The sequence below is a fragment of the Triticum dicoccoides genome, chromosome 1B (assembly GCF_002162155.2).
Source record: "Triticum dicoccoides isolate Atlit2015 ecotype Zavitan chromosome 1B, WEW_v2.0, whole genome shotgun sequence".
NCBI classification, from domain to species: domain Eukaryota; kingdom Viridiplantae; phylum Streptophyta; class Magnoliopsida; order Poales; family Poaceae; genus Triticum; species Triticum dicoccoides.
In genome coordinates this window covers 541,518,659-541,532,432 of record NC_041381.1, presented here as the reverse complement: position 1 = coordinate 541,532,432, position 13,774 = coordinate 541,518,659, and the positions used below count along the sequence as shown (strand labels likewise).

General features: G+C 46.5%; 1 pseudogene; it reads right to left on the bottom strand.

Annotated features, from left to right (window-relative positions):
• Window positions 1-4,213: 4,213 nt before the first annotated feature.
• On the bottom strand, window positions 4,214-4,350 carry LOC119351583 (annotated as a pseudogene).
• Window positions 4,351-13,774: the final 9,424 nt, after the last annotated feature.

Genomic DNA, 13,774 nt, shown 5'->3' with positions numbered 1-13,774 from the left:
TTAGGGTAAGCATATGAATAAGCAGAGAAATTCTTCGAGGACTTATGAACATAATGATTTGAAGAATAATGTGCATATTCATAGCCCTTAGCTCTACCCTGCGAAACAGAGTTGTTAGCATGATGATGATCATATGAGGACTTTGATCCAGTTGAGAAATTTTATCCACGTGAGGAATTTTGTCCGTATGAGGACTTGGATCCATATGAAGAATTTGGTCCATATGAAGAGTTTGATCTGGGGTTCCTATTCTTCTCAGGTGGTGTCATGAGGACATTCACCTGAAGACTTTCAACATAGCTTTTAGGAACCCAGATTTTCTTCATAGGGGAACCGTTCCTGCAGTTAGTCCCAACATATCTAGCAAATACTTCACCATTCTGATTTTTGAACAGTTTATAGTTGGAGTCAAATGACTCATCAGAAGAATGAGGAGATTCACATGTAAAGCCAGATAACATGGATGGATCAACTGGAGGTCCCTTTGCAGCAACCCATGAGGTTTTGGGGTACTGCTCAGGTTTCCAATATGTTCCATCAGCATTAAGTTTCCTCTCAAAGGCAATACCCTCTTTCCTAGGGTTTCTGTTGAGGATCTGCTTTTTGAGCACATCACAAAGAATCTTATGCCCTTTGAGGCTTTTGTACATGCCTGTCGTGTACAGTTCCTTAAGCCCTGCATCGTCAGTGATACTAGCAATGTCCTCAGATGAGGAATTAGTGATAACAGAGGCAGGTGAAGAATTTGTAACAGTTGAAGCATTTGAACATTCAGGTGAAGAATTAGCAGATTCACATTCAATGCACTTTAAGCATGGAGGAACAAATTCTTCCTGAGAAGTGCTGATTTGTTGAGCAAGTAATGAATCACGCTCCTTCTGAAGATCTTCATAACTCACTCTTAGCTTCTCAAGATCTTGCTTTCTTTGAAGAAATTCATAAGAAAGTTTCTCATGATCAGATAAGAGAGTGTTATGATGACTTTGAAGGTTATCAAACCTAGACTAAAGTCTCTGAAGATTATTAGTCAGGGCTTTAGTGCGATCCATTTCTTCACCCAACATATCATCACTTTTGTCTAGCATGTTTTGAACCTTTTCCAAGGCATGTTGTTGTTTGGTGGCAATGCAAACAAGTTTGGTATAGCTAGGTTCAATATCGTCATCAGATTCATCATCATCAGATTCACAGTCACTAAATTCAGATGAGGAACATTCGGTTACCTCGACACCCTTTGCCATGAGACATGATGCAGAAGATGATGATTCTGGTTCGAAAGTCATCGTTTTGAGAGATTCCTTGAAGTCCTCAAACCAAGGATCATGACGGGTTCGATGACCTTCATAGACGTCGGAGATTCGGTCCCAGATAAGCTTTGCATTGCAAAGATGCATAATGTGTCTGAATTGATCTCTGGATAGGCAGGAACAGATGATATCCTTCGCCATGAAGTCAAGTCGAGTGTATTTGCGAAATCATCTGCGTTCGCCGACTTGCATAGATCAGTAAGACCAATCTCAGTGACGGTCCACAGCTCGCTGTCCCTTGCCATGAGGCGCTTCCTCATCATGGCCTTCCACTTGGGATAATCATGACCGTCAAAGATAGGGCATGTCACTTTCTTCATACCTGCGGTCGACATAACTAAAACTCCAGGCGGTTAAACCAAAATCACACAGAACAAGGGAGTACCTTGCTCTGATACCAATTGAAAGTGCGTTATGTCGACTAGAGGGGGGGTGAATAGGCGATTTTTATGAATTCTTCACTGAGGAATTTGCCGGTGAGGAAATTCCTTAGCGAAGAACTATTAGCAGCGGAATAAGTACTCAGAAGTAAGCATAACAGAATACAAGCATGGTCATCATGATGAAATGAAGACTAGCACGGAGTATAGAAAGCGTAATCACAAGATAACACAAGATGAAGACAATCAGACTGAAGAAATTGAACTGAGGAAATTGAGAAAGTCTTCAGTCAAAGTCTTCAAACACAGATATGAACAAGAACTCAACACAATAATGAGGAAATGAAAGGGTTGAGGAAATAGAACCAGTAGGTTGGTGAAGACAATGATTTGGTAGACCAGTTCCAACTGCTGTCTCAGTTGTACGTCTGGTTGGAGCGGCTGAGTATTTAAACTCGAGGACACACAGTTACGGACACCCAGTCGCTGAGCACGCAGCTCAGGACACCTAGTCCTCACCGTATTCTCCTTGAACTAAGATCACACAGATCCCGTCCAATCACTCGTGGTAAGTCTTCATGCGACTTCCAAACCTTCACAGACTTGGTCACTCGGCGATCCACAATTCCTCTTGGATGCTCTAGACCTTGACACCTAACCGTCTGGAAGAAGCACAGTCTTCAAAGGTAACAAGCGTCGGATCCATGCAGGATCAATTTCTTCAGTGATGCTCAATCACTTTGGGTTTGTAGGTGTTTGGGTTTGGGGTTTTTCCTCACTTGATGATTTTTGCTCAAAGTCCTCGGAGGATGGGTTGCTCTCAAATGACAAGTGTCAAGTTCTCTCGGAGCAGCCAACCAGCTAGTGGTTGTAGGGGGCGGCTATTTATAGCCTAGGGAGCAGCCCGACATGATAAGACATAAATGCCCTTCAATGATATGACCGTTAGGTGGATAAGATATTTTGGGACAGCTGGCGCGCAGCACAGCAACGGTCGGAAATTTGACTCTCAAATTCCTCAGGGCTATCATGTTCCTCACTGTGTAGGTAATTCGTACTGACGAATTCCTAACTCCTCAGTCAGAACAAATTCATCATCGACCAGAAGAACTTCGTCTCTGTCACTGAAGAAAGTGACTGAACTGTATGAGATTTCCAAAGGCTTCACTCGAAGGGATTGATAGGTGTAGGATTTTGAGTTGAGCATCACATGGAAAATTTTCCTTAGTATTTCCTCGACCCCCTTTAACAGTACGGTGTTTCCTATGACTCAAGAAAGAGAAAATGAAACTACGAAAACAAAAGTCTTCACGCTTCATGTTCCACAAATGAATATCAAGTCTTCAAGGTCACACCAATTTCTTCACTTTCAAAGTCTTCAGAAAGTCTTCAGAATATCAAAGTCTTCAGTTGAAGAACTTCATTTTTAGGGGTCAACTTTCTCTGTAAATATCAAACTCCTCATAGACTTATAGACCTGTGTACACTCACAAACGCATTAGTCCCTTAACCTATAAGTCTTCAATACACCAAAATCACTAAGGGGCACTAGATGCACTTACAGATTTGGTAGAAATACTAGAAGAAATCGGATATGGTAGCTGATGGTTCTTGGCCTTTTGACAAGAATCACAAATTGTTTCAAGACTACACTCCCCAACATATGGAAGCTTATTTTTTCCTAAGCACTCGTTCTACTAAAGAAAATGATGCATGCCCTAGTCGATCATGCCACCGTGTTGAGGATAATTTGGTGACACCGTATGCTTGCTTATTGAATCTCCTAATCTCCGGAATCAACGGATAGAGTCCTCGAACGCATCTACCTCGATACAGGATTTTCTTCGTGGCCTGATCCTTGATCAAAAAGAAAAACGGGTGAAACTCGAGAAACACATGATTGTCAATGGCAATGCGATGAACGGATAGAAGATTCATTGATGCTCTAGGGACATGCAAGATTTTTCTAAGATGAATTTTTTGTGAGGAGTTTTAATAACTGAATGGCCAATGTGACGGATTCCCATACCTTCTCCATTAGCTGCATGGATTTGATTGGGGCCGTGGTACTTCTCCCTCATGGTCACCTTCTCCAGCTCACCGGTGATGTGGTTGGTAGCACCATTGTCGACGTACCAGTTTGTGTCGACCTCGTACGAGCCATCCACTCCTCCAGTGACTTTCTCATCACCAGACGAGTCGTTGTCCTCCTGGAAGCGGTACCAGCAGTCCCTCGCCGAGTGTCCAAGCTTGCCACAAATCTGGCAACGGACATCATCTGGACGAGACTTGCTGGAGTTGTTGCGGCGGCCCTTAGGGTTGGTGTAGGAGGGTCGTGCGCCGTTGTTGTTGCCGCGAGAGTTAGGGGCGCCGCTGTTTTCACTGCTGGTCGCCTTTGGCTTGCGCGGTGGCCCTCGGTAGCGTGAGGAGCCGCCGTCGCCGCCGCGGCGGCCACGTGAAGCGGCGTTAGCAGACAACTTGAACCCACCGCCAGAGTTGTTTCCCTGGAATAGCGCGACTCTCTAGTCGAAGTTACTCATCTGGGCGAAGAGATCATCCAGGGTGACCAGCTGTGTGTGGGCGTCGAGGGCAGAGACTAGCGGCTGATACTCCATATCCAATCCAGCAAGGATGTAGGAGATCAGCTCGCTGTCATCTTGAAGAGGTTTGCCTGCTGCAGCAAGCTCATCCGCCAGAGAGCGCGTGTGCGCGAAGTAGGTTGCCACGGACTGCGTGCCCTTCTGTGCATTCACTAGTGCGATGCGGATGTTGTTGACCCTCGACAGCGACTGGGACGAGAACATGCTCGCCAAGGCTGCCCAGAGTTCATGTGCATGGAAGATGGAGGTAACCTGCACTAGAACTTCTTTGGTGAGATTGTTCAATAGATAGCCGAGTACCTGCTGATCCTCTCGGATCTAGACAGCGCGAAGGGGATTTGGGATGGTCTCCTCCTTCCCATCTTTGTCCTTGATGACAACTTGTTTGGCCGGCTCCGGGTTCGTTCCATCAACATACCCGAAGAATCCCGCTCCTCTGTTTTGCGGTGTGATTTGGGTGCGCCAGAGGATGAAGTTGGTGCGGGAAAGCTTTTCCGTGACTTGGCCAGAGAGACCAGAGGTTACGGTGGCGGCAGAGGAAGCCATGGCAGCGAGCGTAGGTGGTGGAAGGGATGGAAGCTAGATGCGATGGAAGAGATGGGCTCTGATTACCATGTGCGAGTTGCTGTAATGTCGTACCTTTCCTGGTAGCGACGACTTCATGTTATAGGCAGGGGACGAATCCCTGATAAGGCATACAAAGTTGGAGTACAAGGAAAGAAGAGATAGAGATAGAGATGTGGTTGAAAGAAGATAGGCTAAATACTAATAATCTATTCAAACTAACTCTATCTCAAGATACGTGTATTATGTCTACACGTCCTTGTTACAATAATGTGCGCATATATGAGTTTAACAGGCTGGAGATTGGAGTGTTCACATTCAGGTAATAAAGACGGTAAAGTAAACAGACCAAGCTTTGCTCCCCTTTCACTACTATAAAGATAAAGAGGAGGAGAAAGAAGAAACAGCGGAAGCAAGGAACTGCTCGCTCGCTCGCGTCGCCTCCAGGGGGGCGACTCGGGCGCCCCAACCACTGCCGCCCTCAACCTCCTTCCTCCCCTTCTTCCCCCCCTGCCGCCGAAGGAGGCCGGCGAGCAAAGCTCGCCCGGCAGACGGCGGACGACGGGCCTTCCTCCTTTCTTCACGAGGGGATCCTCTCGCTGAGATGCATCGGCGTCCCTGGGCGTACAGCATGGAGGCGGAGTTGGCGCGCTCGGGCGGTGGCCCGATGGGATCCCGGCGGCGCTGCGGGGGCTGGCGGTGGCGGATCTGGGGTTTCCCGCCCCAGATCGGTTCTCCTTCGGGTGGTCGGGCTCGGGCGCCGCCCGGCGGCCCTAAGCGATGGTGGGCGCTCGCGTTGGCTATCCTCCTTTGTTGGAAATATGCCCTAGAGGCAATAATAAAAGCATTATTATTATGTTTCCTTGTTCATGATAATTGTCTTTTATTCATGCTATAATTGTATTATCCGGAAATTGTAATACACGTGTGAATACATAGACCAAAATACGTCCCTAGTAAGCCTCTCGTTGACTAGCTCGTTGGTCAACAGATAGTCATGGTTTCCTGACTATGGACATAAGATGTCATTGACAACGGGATCACGTCATTAGGAGAATGACATGATGGACAAGACCCAATCCTAAGCATAGCACAAGATCGTGTAGTTCGTTTTTGTTAGAGCTTTTCCAATGTCAAGTATCTCTTCCTTAGACCATGAGATCGTGTAACTCCCGGATACCGTAGGAGTGCTTTGGGTGTACCAAACGTCACAACGTAACTGGGTGACTATAAAGGTGCACTACAGGTATCTCCGAAAGTGTCTGTTGGGTTGACACGGATCAAGACTGGGATTTGTCACTCCGTATGACGGAGAGGTATCACTGGGCCCACTCGGTAGTGCATCATCATAATGAGCTCAAAGTGACCAAGTGTTTGGTCACGGGATCATGCATTACGGTACGAGTAAAGTGACTTGCCGGTAACGAGACTGAACGAGGTATTGGGATACCGACGATCGAGTCTCGGGCAAGTAACATACCGATTGACAAAGGGAATTGCATACGGGGTTGATTGAATCCTCGACATCGTGGTTCATCCGATGACATCATCGAGGAGCATGTGGGAGCCAACATGGGTATCCAGATCCCGCTGTTGGTTATTGGCCGGAGAGCCGTCTCGGTCATGTCTGCGTGTCTCCTGAACCCGTAGGGTCTACACACTTAAGGTTCGGCGACGCAAGGGTTATTAGGAAGACTTGTATGTGATTACCGAATGTTGTTCGGAGTCCCGGATGAGATCTCGGACGTCATGAGGAGTTTCGGAATGGTCCGGAGGTAAAGATTTATATATGGGAAGTTGTCATGCGGACACCGGAAAGTTTCGGGGGCATATCGGTATTGTACCGGGGCCACCGGAGGGGCTCCGGGGGTCCACCGGGAGGGGCCACCCCTCCCGGGGGGGCCACATGGGCCGCATGGGGCAGGAGCTAGCCCCTGGAGGGCTGGGCGCGCCCCCCCCTTGGGCCCATGCGCATAGGGTTTGGGAGGGAACCCTAGAGGGGGCGCCCCCCTTGCTTGGGGGGCAAGCCCCCCTCCCTGGCCGCCGTCCCCCTCTAGATCTCATCTAAAGGGGCCGGCCCCCTTCTCCCTTCCCCTATAAATAGAGGGGTGAGGGGAGGGCTGCAAACCCAAGCCAAGGCGCAGCCCCTCCCCTCCCCAACACCTCTCCTCCTCCGTCACGAGCTTGGCGAAGCCCTGCCGGAGTACTGCTTCTCCACCAACACCACGCCGTCGTGCTGCCGTTGGAGCTATCTTCCTTAACCTCTCCTTCCTCCTTGCTGGATCAAGACAGAGGAGACGTCGTCCGTTCCGTACGTGTGTTGAACGCGGAGGTGCTGTCCGTTCGACACTTGGTCATCGGTGATTTGAATCACGTCGAGTACGACTCCATCATCACCGTTCCCTCGAACGCTTCCGCACGTGATCTACAAGTGGTATGTAGATGCAAACTCACTCCCTTGATTCGTTGCTTAGATGAACTCATAGATGGATCTTGGTGAAACCGTAGGAAATTTTTTAATTTTCTGCAACGTTCCCCAACAGTGGCATCATGAGCTAGGTCTATGCGTAGTTCTCTATTGCACGAGTAGAACACAATTTTGTTGTGGGCGTAGATCTTGTCAACTTGCTTGCCACTACTAGTCTTATCTTGCTTCAGCGGTATTGTGGGATGAAGCGGCCCGGACCAACCTTACACGTACGCTTACGTGAGACCGGTTCCACCGACAGACATGCACTAGTTGCATAAGGTGGCTGGCGGGTGTCTGTCTCTCCCACTTTAGTTGAAGCAGATTCGATGAAAAGGGTCCTTATGAAGGGTAAATAGAAGTTGACAAAATCACGTTGTGGTTATTCGTAGGTAAGAAAACGTTCTTGCTAGAACCCAATTGCAGCCACGTAAAAGATGCAACAACAATTAGAGGACGTCTAACTTGTTTTTGCAGCAATTGTCATGTGATGTGATATGGCCAGAAGTTGTGATGAATGATGAATGATATATTGTGATGTATGAGATCATGTTCTTGTAATAGGAATCACGACTTGCATGTCGATGAGTATGACAACCGGCAGGAGCCATAGGAGTTGTCTTTATTTTTTGTATGACCTGCGTGTCATTGAAGAACGCCATGTAAATTACTTTACTTTGTTGCTAAACGCGTTAGCCATAGAAGTAGAAGTAGTCGTTGGCGTGACAACTTCATGAAGACACGATGATGGAGATCATGATGATGGAGATCATGGTGTCATGCCGGTGACAAGATGATCATGGAGCCCCGAAGATGAAGATCAAAGGAGCTATATGATATTGGCCATATCATGTCACTAGTTTATATAATTGCATGTGATGTTTATTATGTTTTATACATCTTGTTTACTTAGAACGACGGTAGTAAATAAGATGATCCCTTATAATAATTTCAAGAAAGTGTTCCCCCTAACTGTGCACCGTTGCTAAAGTTCGTCGTTTCGAAGCACCACGTGATGATCGGGTGTGATAGATCCTTACGTTCACATACAACGGGTGTAAGACAGATTTACACATGTAGAACACTTAGGGTTAACTTGACGAGCCTAGCATGTACAGACATGGCCTCGGAACACAAGAGACCGAAAGGTCGAACATGAGTCGTATGGAAGATACGATCAACATGGAGATGTTCACCGATGATGACTAGTCCGTCTCACGTGATGATCGGACACGGCCTAGTTGACTCGGATCGTGTAACACTTAGATGACTAGAGGGATGTCTAATCTGAGTGGGAGTTCATTAAAATAATTTGATTAGATGAACTTAATTATCATGATCTTAGTTTAAAACTTTTTGCAAAATATGTCTTGTAGATCAAATGGCCAACGCTCATGTCAACATGAACTTCAACGCGTTCCTAGAGAAAACCAAGCTGAAAGATGATGGCAGCAACTATACGGACTGGGTCTGGAACCTGAGGATCATCCTCATAGCTGCCAAGAAAGCGTATGTCCTTGAAGCACCGTTAGGTGACCCACCTGCTCTCCCAGCACTGCAAGACGATTTGAACGTTTGGCAGACACGTGCTGATGATTACTCCCTCGTTCAGTGCGGCATGCTTTACATCTTAGAACCGGGGCTCCAAAAGCGTTTTGAGCAACACGGAGCATATGAGATGTTCGAGGAGCTGAAACTAGTTTTCCAAGCTCATGCCCGGGTCGAGAGATATGAAGTCTCCGACAAGTTCTATGGTTGTAAGATGGAGGAAAATAGTTCTGTCAGTGAGCATATACTCAAAATGTCTGGGTTGCACAACTGCCTGTCCCAGCTGGACATTAACCTCCCGGACGAGGCGGTCATTGACATAATCCTTCAGTCGCTCCCACCAAGCTACAAGAGCTTTGTGATGAACTACAATATGCAGGGGATGGTGAAGACCATTCCTGAAGTATTTTCAATGCTGAAGTCAGCAGAGGTTGAAATCAAGAAAGAACATCAAGTGTTGATGGTCAATAAGACCACTAAGTTCAAGAAGGGCAAGGGTAAGAAGAACTTCAAGAAGGACGGCAAAGATGTTGCCGCGCCCGGTAAGCCAGTTGCCGGGAAGAAGTCAAAGAATGGACCCAAGCCTGAAAATGAGTGCTTTTATTGCAAGGGGAAGGCTCACTGGAAGCGGAACTGCCCCAAATACTTAGTGGACAAGAAGGCCAGCAACACTAAAGGTATATTTGATATACATGTAATTGATGTGTACCTTACCAGTACTCGTAGTAACTCCTGGGTATTTGATACCGGTGCCGTTGCTCACATTTGTAACTCACAGCAGGAGCTGCGGAATAAGCGGAGACTGGCGAAGGACGAGGTGACGATGCGCATCGGGAATGGTTCCAAGGTCGATGTGATCGCCGTCGGCACGCTACCCCTACATTTACCTACGGGATTAGTTTTAAACCTCAATAATTGTTATTTGGTGCCAAGTTTGAGCATGAACATTGTATCTGGATCTCGTTTAATACGAGATGGCTACTCATTTAAATCCGAGAATAATGGTTGTTCTATTTATATGAGAGATATGTTTTATGGTCATGCCCCGATGGTCAATGGTTTATTCTTGATGAATCTCGAACGTAATATTACACATATTCATAGCGTGAATACCAAAAGATGTAAAGTTGATAACGATAGTCCCACATATTTGTGGCACTGCCGCCTTGGTCACATTGGTGTCAAGCGCATGAAGAAGCTCCATGCTGATGGACTTTTAGAGTCTCTCGATTATGAATCATTTGACACATGCGAACCATGCCTCATGGGCAAAATGACCAAGACTCCGTTCTCCGGAACAATGGAGCGAGCAACCAACTTGTTGGAAATCATACATACCGATGTGTGCGGTCCAATGAGTGTTGAGGCTCGCGGAGGATATCGTTATGTTCTCACTCTCACTGATGACTTGAGTAGATATGGGTATGTCTACTTAATGAAACACAAGTCTGAGACCTTTGAAAAGTTCAAGGAATTTCAAAATGAAGTAGAGAATCAACGTGACCGAAAGATAAAATTCTTACGATCGGATCATGGAGGAGAATATTTAAGTCACGAATTTGGTACACACTTAAGAAAATGTGGAATCGTTTCACAACTCACGCCGCCCGGAACACCTCAGCGAAACGGTGTGTCCGAACGTCGTAATCGCACTCTATTGGATATGGTGCGGTCTATGATGTCTCTTATCGATTTACCACTATCATTTTGGGGATACCTCTAGAGACAGCTACATTCACTTTAAATAGGGCACCGTCAAAATCCGTTGAGACGACACCGTATGAATTATGGTTTGGGAAGAAACCTAAGTTGTCGTTTCTAAAAGTTTGGGGATGCGATGCTTATGTCAAGAAACTTCAACCTGAAAAGCTCAAACCCAGGTCGGAAAAATGCGTCTTCATAGGATACCCTAAAGAAACCATTGGGTATACCTTCTACTTAAGATCCGAGGGCAAGATCTTTGTTGCCAAGAACGGATCCTTTCTGGAAGAAGAGTTTCTCTCGAAAGGAGTAAGTGGGAGGAAAGTAGAACTCGATGAAGTACTACCTCTTGAACCGGAAAGTAGTGCAGCTCAGGAAAACATTCCTGTGGTGCCTACACCGACTGGAGAGGAAATTAATGATGATGATCAAGGTACTTCTGATCAAGTTGCTACTGGACTTCGTAGGTCCACAAGGACACGTTCCACACCAGAGTGGTATGGCAACCCTGTCCTGGAAATCATGTTGTTAGACAACGATGAACCTTCGAACTATGAAGAAGCGATGGCGGGCCCAGATTCCAACAAATGGCTAGAAGCCATGAAATTCGAGATAGAATCCATGTATGAAAACAAAGTATGGACTTTGACTGACTTGCCCGATGATCGGCGAGCGATAGAAAACAAATGGATCTTTAAGAAGAAGACGGTCGCGGATGGTAATGTCACCATCTATAAAGCTCGACTTGTCGCTAAGGGTTATCGGCAAGTTCAAGGGATTGACTACGATGAGACTTTCTCTCCCGTAGCGAAGCTTAAGTCCGTCCGAATCATGTTAGCAATTGCCGCATACTATGATTATGAGATATGGCAGATGGACGTCAAAACGGCATTCCTTAACGGTTATCTTAAGGAAGAGCTGTATATGATGCAGCCGGAAGGTTTTGTCGATCCTAAGAACGCTAACAAAGTATGCAAGCTCCAGCGATCCATTTATGGGCTGGTGCAAGCATCTTGGAGTTGGAACATTCGCTTTGATGAGATGATCAAAGCGTTTGGGTTTATGCAGACTTATGGAGAAGCTTGTGTTTACAAGAAAGTGAGTGGGAGCTCTGTAGCATTTCTCATATTATATGTAGATGACATACTTTTGATGGGAAATGATATAGAATTCTTGGACAGCATTAAGGCCTACTTGAATAAGTGTTTTTCAATGAAGGACCTTGGAGAAGCTGCATATATATTAGGCATCAAGATCTATAGGGATAGATCGAGACGCCTCATAGGCCTTTCACAAAGCACATACCTTGATAAGATTTTGAAGAAGTTCAAAATGGATCAGTCCAAGAAAGGGTTCTTGCCTGTACTGCAAGGTGTGAGATTGAGCTCGGCTCAATGCCCGACCACGGCAAAAGATAAAGAAGAGATGAACGTCATCCCCTATGCCTCAGCTATAGGATCTATTATGTATGCCATGCTGTGTACCAGACCGGATGTAAACCTTGCCGTAAGTTTGGTAGGAAGGTACCAAAGTAATCCCGGCAAGGAACACTGGACAGCGGTCAAGAATATCCTAAAGTACCTGAAAAGGACGAAGGACATGTTTCTCGTTTATGGAGGTGACGAAGAGCTCGTCGTAAAGGGTTACGTCGACGCTAGCTTCGACACAGATCTGGATGACTCTAAGTCACAAACCGGATACGTGTATATGTTGAATGGTGGAGCAGTAAGCTGGTGCAGCTGCAAGCAGAGCGTCGTGGCGGGATCTACATGTGAAGCGGAGTACATGGCAGCCTCGGAGGCATCACATGAAGCTATTTGGGTGAAGGAGTTCATCACCGACCTAGGAGTCATACCCAATGCGTCGGGGCCGATCAAACTCTTCTGTGACAACACTGGAGCTATTGCCCTTGCCAAGGAGCCCAGGTTTCACAAGAAGACCAGGCACATCAAGCGTCGTTTCAACTCCATCCGTGAAAATGTTCAAGATGGATACATAGATATTTGCAAAGTACATACGGATCTGAATGTCGCAGATCCATTGACTAAACCTCTCTCGTGAGCAAAACATGATCAACACCAGAACTCTATGGGTGTTCGATTCATCACAATGTAACTAGATTATTGACTCTAGTGCAAGTGGGAGACTGTTGGAAATATGCCCTAGAGGCAATAATAAAAGCATTATTATGTTTCCTTGTTCATGATAATTGTCTTTTATTCATGCTATAATTGTATTATCCGGAAATCGTAATACACGTGTGAATACATAGACCAAAATACGTCCCTAGTAAGCCTCTAGTTGACTAGCTCGTTGGTCAACAAATAGTCATGGTTTCCTGACTATGGACATAAGATGTCATTGACAACGGGATCACGTCATTAGGAGAATGACGTGATGGACAAGACCCAATCCTAAGCATAGCACAAGATCGTGTAGTTCGTTTTTGCTAGAGCTTTTCCAATGTCAAGTTTCTCTTCCTTAGACCATGAGATCGTGTAACTCCCGGATACCGTAGGAGTGCTTTGGGTGTACCAAACGTCACAACGTAACTGGGTGACTATAAAGGTGCACTACATGTATCTCCGAAAGTGTCTGTTGGTTTGACACGGATCAAGACTGGGATTTGTCACTCCGTATGACGGAGAGGTATCACTGGGCCCACTCGGTAGTGCATCATCATAATGAGCTCAAAGTGACCAAGTGTTTGGTCACGGGATCATGCATTACGGTACGAGTAAAGTGACTTGCCGGTAACGAGACTGAACGAGGTATTGGGATACCGACGATCGAGTCTCGGGCAAGTAACATACCGATTGACAAAGGGAATTGCATACGGGGTTGATTGAATCCTCGACATCGTGGTTCATCCGATGACATCATCGAGGAGCATGTGGGAGCCAACATGGGTATCCAGATCCCGCTGTTGGTTATTGGCCGGAGAGCCGTCTCGGTCATGTCTGCGTGTCTCCCGAACCCGTAGGGTCTACACACTTAAGGTTCGGTGACGCTAGGGTTATTAGGAAGACTTGTATGTGATTACCGAATGTTGTTCGGAGTCCTGGATGAGATCCCGGACGTCACGAGGAGTTCCGGAATGGTCCGGAGGTAAAGATTTATATATGGGAAGTTGTCATGCGGACACCGGAAAGTTTCGGGGGCATATCGGTATTGTACCGGGGCCACCGGAGGGGTTCCGGGGGTCCA